Source organism: Egretta garzetta, unplaced genomic scaffold, assembly GCF_000687185.1.
Source record: "Egretta garzetta isolate BGI_Z169 unplaced genomic scaffold, ASM68718v1 scaffold568, whole genome shotgun sequence".
NCBI classification, from domain to species: Eukaryota; Metazoa; Chordata; class Aves; order Pelecaniformes; family Ardeidae; genus Egretta; species Egretta garzetta.
The window spans coordinates 61303-66053 of record NW_009260625.1 but is presented as its reverse complement, the minus strand read 5'-3'; the positions used below and the strand labels follow the sequence as shown (position 1 = coordinate 66053).

Genomic DNA, 4751 nt, shown 5'->3' with positions numbered 1-4751 from the left:
CACCAAAAATCTGCCCTTGGGCAGAGCCGGCGGTCGGGCAGTGCCCGGTGGGAGTGAGCCCCGGGCGGCTTCCCTGCAGCTCCGCAGCCCCGGGCCTGAGGAGCCCGGTCCCGTGGCCCTGCCAGCTCCCAACGGGGGCTGCCTCTGTGTTGTGCAAACCAAATGGGGTTTGCAAAATAAAACGCTTATTTAAGCGATGTCAGCCCTGTAATGCCCCCCTCTGATGAACCTAACGGGGATTAACACCCTTCCATCTGTCAATCCCAAACCAAAGTATTTTAGTGTCTGTTAACGAGCTGCGTTGAAACACTGAAAACAGGCTAGTGGTAAACACTGCCATTTTAAGTAAGTTGTAAGATAACAATCTGTTCCTCTATGCAGCCAAGATTTGAGGAAGGACTTTGCCCCAGGCACATCATCGTGCAAAAAACCCCCGAAGTCTGTGTGAAGATTGCATGTGGATGACTGTTTAATTCCTTACAGTTTCTTAATGTTTTATACAACCCTGAAAGAAAGAAAAAGAGAACAAGCCTGTGAGGGAGAAGGTGATGAGCAGATCTGGGACAGAAAAACTGGGATTATGTCTCCGAGGACAAGCTGTGGGTGAACTTTCAGGTTGTAATGGTGGGCAAAGCCACTGTCTCCTGGGGTTCCAGTTTGTCGGGGAAATGGGGCATCTTTCATAGAATGATAGAATCGTATAGGTTGGAAAAGACCTTTAAGATCATCAAGTCCAACCGTTAACCTAACCCTGCCATCCCACCACTAAACCATGTCCCTAAGCACCTCATCTGCCCTTCTTTTAAATACCTCCAGGGATGGGGACTCGACCCCTTCCCTGGGCAGCCCATTCCAGAGCCTGATAACCCTTTCTGTGAAGAAATTTTTCCTGATCTCCAACCTAAACCTGCCCTGGCGCAACTTCAGACCATTTCCCCTCGGCTGGCAGGATGGCATCAAAAACTTCCAGTTTTTCCCTATCTGAAAAGTAATAAAAGCCCCACTGCAGGAAGGGAAGATTTGATTCACCCAGGTCCAAGTTTTGTATTAAACTAAAAGCTCAGTCTGGCAGAGCAGTCAGACAGTTTCCCTCCCCGAGCTCTGGATGGCAGCAGATGCGAACGTACTCGAATCTCAGCCTTTGGCTACAGCGAGGGAAAACCACCGCAGCCAGCAATTTTCCCTGATGAGCTCTCCTCTGGTAGCTCTCAGCTCCCCTCTCTTCCCAGCATCGCAGGAGAAATACATGCAGAGAAAATGGCTAATCCCTGCCAAAGGGAATCTTTTCTTCAGCTTCACCACTGACTTCTCAGCCAAAGATAGGTTACGCTTGGGCAGAGCGGTGATTTCAAGGTCCAAATAGCCCTCGTACAGTTTGTGCACCCATCTCTTTACATGTGCACCTTCGTGCAGACCAGACGAGTTTCTTGCATTGAACACGAGATTTATACAGTAGGCATTTCCCTATACGTTTCAGGGCTGTACACCTCGTGTTGGCAGCACAGCAGCCTCTTTTCTGCAGCCTTTTTTGTGCTGCTGGGTGCAGCGCTGCTCAACCTGATCTGTAGTCTTGTGCTTGTGAACAGGAACAAGGAGCAGCGTCATGCTGCCCTGCAGATGGGAGCAGACCAGCCTGTGGGCTGTACAGGGGGGCTTCTGCTGGAAGGCACCCGTGAGTGCCACTGGGCATCCGCTTCAGCGAGGGTCTGCCCACCAAGTCACCGTAACCTGGCACAGATGCTGTCTCTTCTCTGGAAAAAAAAAAACGTACTTGAATTTTTTTCCTGTGCAAGAAAATGCATGGGCACAGCTCTATGCATTTTGCTGTATGCAAAATAAAAAACGCGAGGAATTAAAAAGTAGCATATACGTGCACAGAATCCAAAGGCTATCCTAGGTAACAATTCAATACAAATGTGGTGGGAATACATTGGTTTTCCCAGGTGGCCTGAAACATGCAGCAGTCAAAATTGTAAAGTGTCATCTCTGCTTGAGGACTCAATTCATGCTGCAGGATGAGTTGCTGAGGAATGCACTAAGTGGATTCTCACCCCTTTCTGATGCATCTGGCTGGGCCAAATGAGATGGCTAATGAAAATGCTATTGAATAAGCAGCTCTGAAGGGAGGAAATCACGCAGGATAGATTTGTGATCACTGTAACAATATCTGGCTAATGATTATTCAAAATAAACGCAAAGATCCAGAAAACCTGATTCATCTGAATCAGCTGCCCCTAAGACTATCAAAGGTGAATGTTTTAGCCGATGCCCTGGTGCAAAACATCTGAATCAGCTACTCCTAAGACCGTCAAAGATGAATGATTAAGCTGTTGCCCTGGTGCAAAACCTACCGAGGGATTCAACAAATGAAACTCTGGTAGGCTATGCAACCTAAGGGGACTGTTGCATAAAGGAGAACAGCATTTACAGCGAGGTGCCTGAGAGGGAAACACTGGGATTGAACAGCAGACTGTTAAGATGATACAGGATTATTAGGAGATGTTTAGGGAAAAGGCCAAAGACAAGGAAGGGAGGAAGAAAAGTAGATCAGGGAAGAACAAAAAAGATTGAGGTGGATTGGAGAAGGGGAATAAAAAGGACGAGTTGCATGTAAGCAGGCTGCTGGTCAGTGTGTCTGACTGAGCCCTGTGACTGATTGCCACTGTCTGCCTCATCTTCTTTTTGAATTCTGTTTTTAACTCTTTTCCATGTGATCGTGTTCTCTGTTCGGTGTCTGTGCATGTGATCCGCTCACGAACTCCAAGCCAGGCTAGTTGGTGAGTGGAATGAGCAGCGTGGGGAACAGGTACTGGGAGACCCTTGAAGGGGGTTTTCCCTGAGCACGCATCCTTAGAACCAGGATGGGGCTGTGCACGCTGCCGGCGTGTGTGGTGTGGGTCTCTGTAAAGACCTACACTGAGACTGGGCAGAAGCAGGGCCAAGGCACCTAACACTCCCCATTTGTAGGATAAAGGACTGGATGCCAAGAAGGCATCATTTTTGTGAATCTCGCCACTATTCTCCTAAAGCACATTTGTTCTGTGACTAATCCATCAGCGTATTTACTCATTAGAGCATACTAGACTACCAAGAGTCACAGGGCTAAGCCTCTATATTTTGTCATACTTTAAAAAATCTGACTTTAAAAGGTTAGAAGCAGCCTCTGAAGAAACCAATGATTGTTGAAATCAGCAGAGAGATTCATACAGACTTCAGGAAGCTCTGAATTGGGCCCATGCACATCACGGCAAGATTACTGGTAATTTGTATGCAACCCCCCCAGTGTTATTATAAGAATTACTGCTGTCCTGTGTGTCATTTCACAAGCTGGGGAAGTTATTGACAACAGACATGGTTGTTATGGGGACAGCAGTCTGTCAAAGAAAAGAGGGTACGTGACACAGAGAACATCTGATCATGAAAAATTTGTTCTCATACCAACAAGCACTTCAGGCACCAGAGAGAAGAGGAGGTGCTTCCACGTGCAGCCCTGCAAACACACAGGTATAGTTGGACTTTTAAAGTTATTGTCCCAGAACCAAAAGCTTGGGGAGAAGAAACTGGATCTGTGGGCAGACCAAGGCTACAGCAGGTATAACATACAATTTTTTGGATTCAGTACAAGCAGGTCAGCAAAAGCGTATTATTTTAGACTTAATTATGATCAATGGGCCACTGTTGGTTTCAGGCTTTTTAAAACAAAGGCTCCTTCTTTCCTCTCTGCAGGACTCCAAAAGGGAAAAAATCTAAGCTAAGCAAAGCAAAACAAAATGGAGACGTAAGAAGAGAAAGGGAACAGACCAGTATTGTACTTCATTCGTTCTCGATGATCCAAGACATGAATGTTTCAGTTCAGTGTAGAATCGCCCTGTGCAATCTTGTTCTGCTCTTGAATTCAAGTTCTGCTGCTTCCTTGGGTTTGTTTTCTCGGGGTTTTTTTTTGTAAATTCATCAGAACAGAACAGGGATAAGAGAACAATCAGTGATTTCTCCAAGCACACACAGCAGCACGGTTATTGTGAAATACAGCTCTTCTGTAGTTCGGTACTGTAACTACCCACACCCTCTCCTCCTCTTTCCAAGTCCTGTGTTTTCTTCTACCCTTTCATTTAAAGCATTCTCTAAAACCTGAAGAAATTCTGTAAAATTACTATCAAATGCTGCTAACAGAGGTTAGCAACCAGGTATTAGCACTTGTGGAGGCCTAACGCTAGCAAATCCTCTGTATTTCATTGCAGTGGAGTTGATCTGAATCTCATCTACAAATAGGGGGGTTGGGCTCTTCTGGCCTTTGATAAAAGCTCTCTGACTCTTAACTGTTTAGAGCAGGTGTTATTGATGTAATGTTTAAATCCACGGCAGTGGAATATATATATATATAATTTTTTTTTTAAATTTTTAACATACATCTCCACTGACACTTGAAATTTTCAGGAGGTGGCTTTCTTTGCATTTTAGGATGATGGGGAGTGGAGCAGGAACATGAAAATTGCATTGGTTCTTTCTAGAACATGAAATCTAATTCCTTTTGTTTCTTCTTAGATATTAACAGAGAAGCAGATCCTTCCATCTGAGCCTCACAGAAGAACCATGGTAACCACCCAGAGCCACGCTGATTTCAGTGGGCTCTTATGTCTGTCATCACAGCATAAATCAGAGCCATAATACAGTATTTCCAAAGCTGACATATTATGGCCTCTGTGTGTATGTATTGTACAACACAAGCATAAAAAATGCCCCAAAATTCAGCA

The 4751-nt window shown here is 45.4% G+C and overlaps 1 protein-coding gene across 2 annotated transcripts in view; it reads right to left on the bottom strand.

The window, feature by feature from the left end:
* Positions 1 to 895: 895 nt before the first annotated feature.
* Positions 896 to 4751, bottom strand: part of LRRC8D (leucine rich repeat containing 8 VRAC subunit D) — a 63956-nt gene continuing 60100 nt past the window's right edge. For both annotated transcript variants that reach the window (XR_004842833.1, XR_004842834.1), the window contains 2 exons: positions 3802 to 4751; positions 896 to 1751 (listed from right to left, as the gene is read on the bottom strand). The exon at positions 3802 to 4751 is cut by the window's right edge. The gene's annotated coding sequence lies outside the window, so the exon portion shown is untranslated. The remainder of the gene's footprint in view (positions 1752 to 3801) is intronic.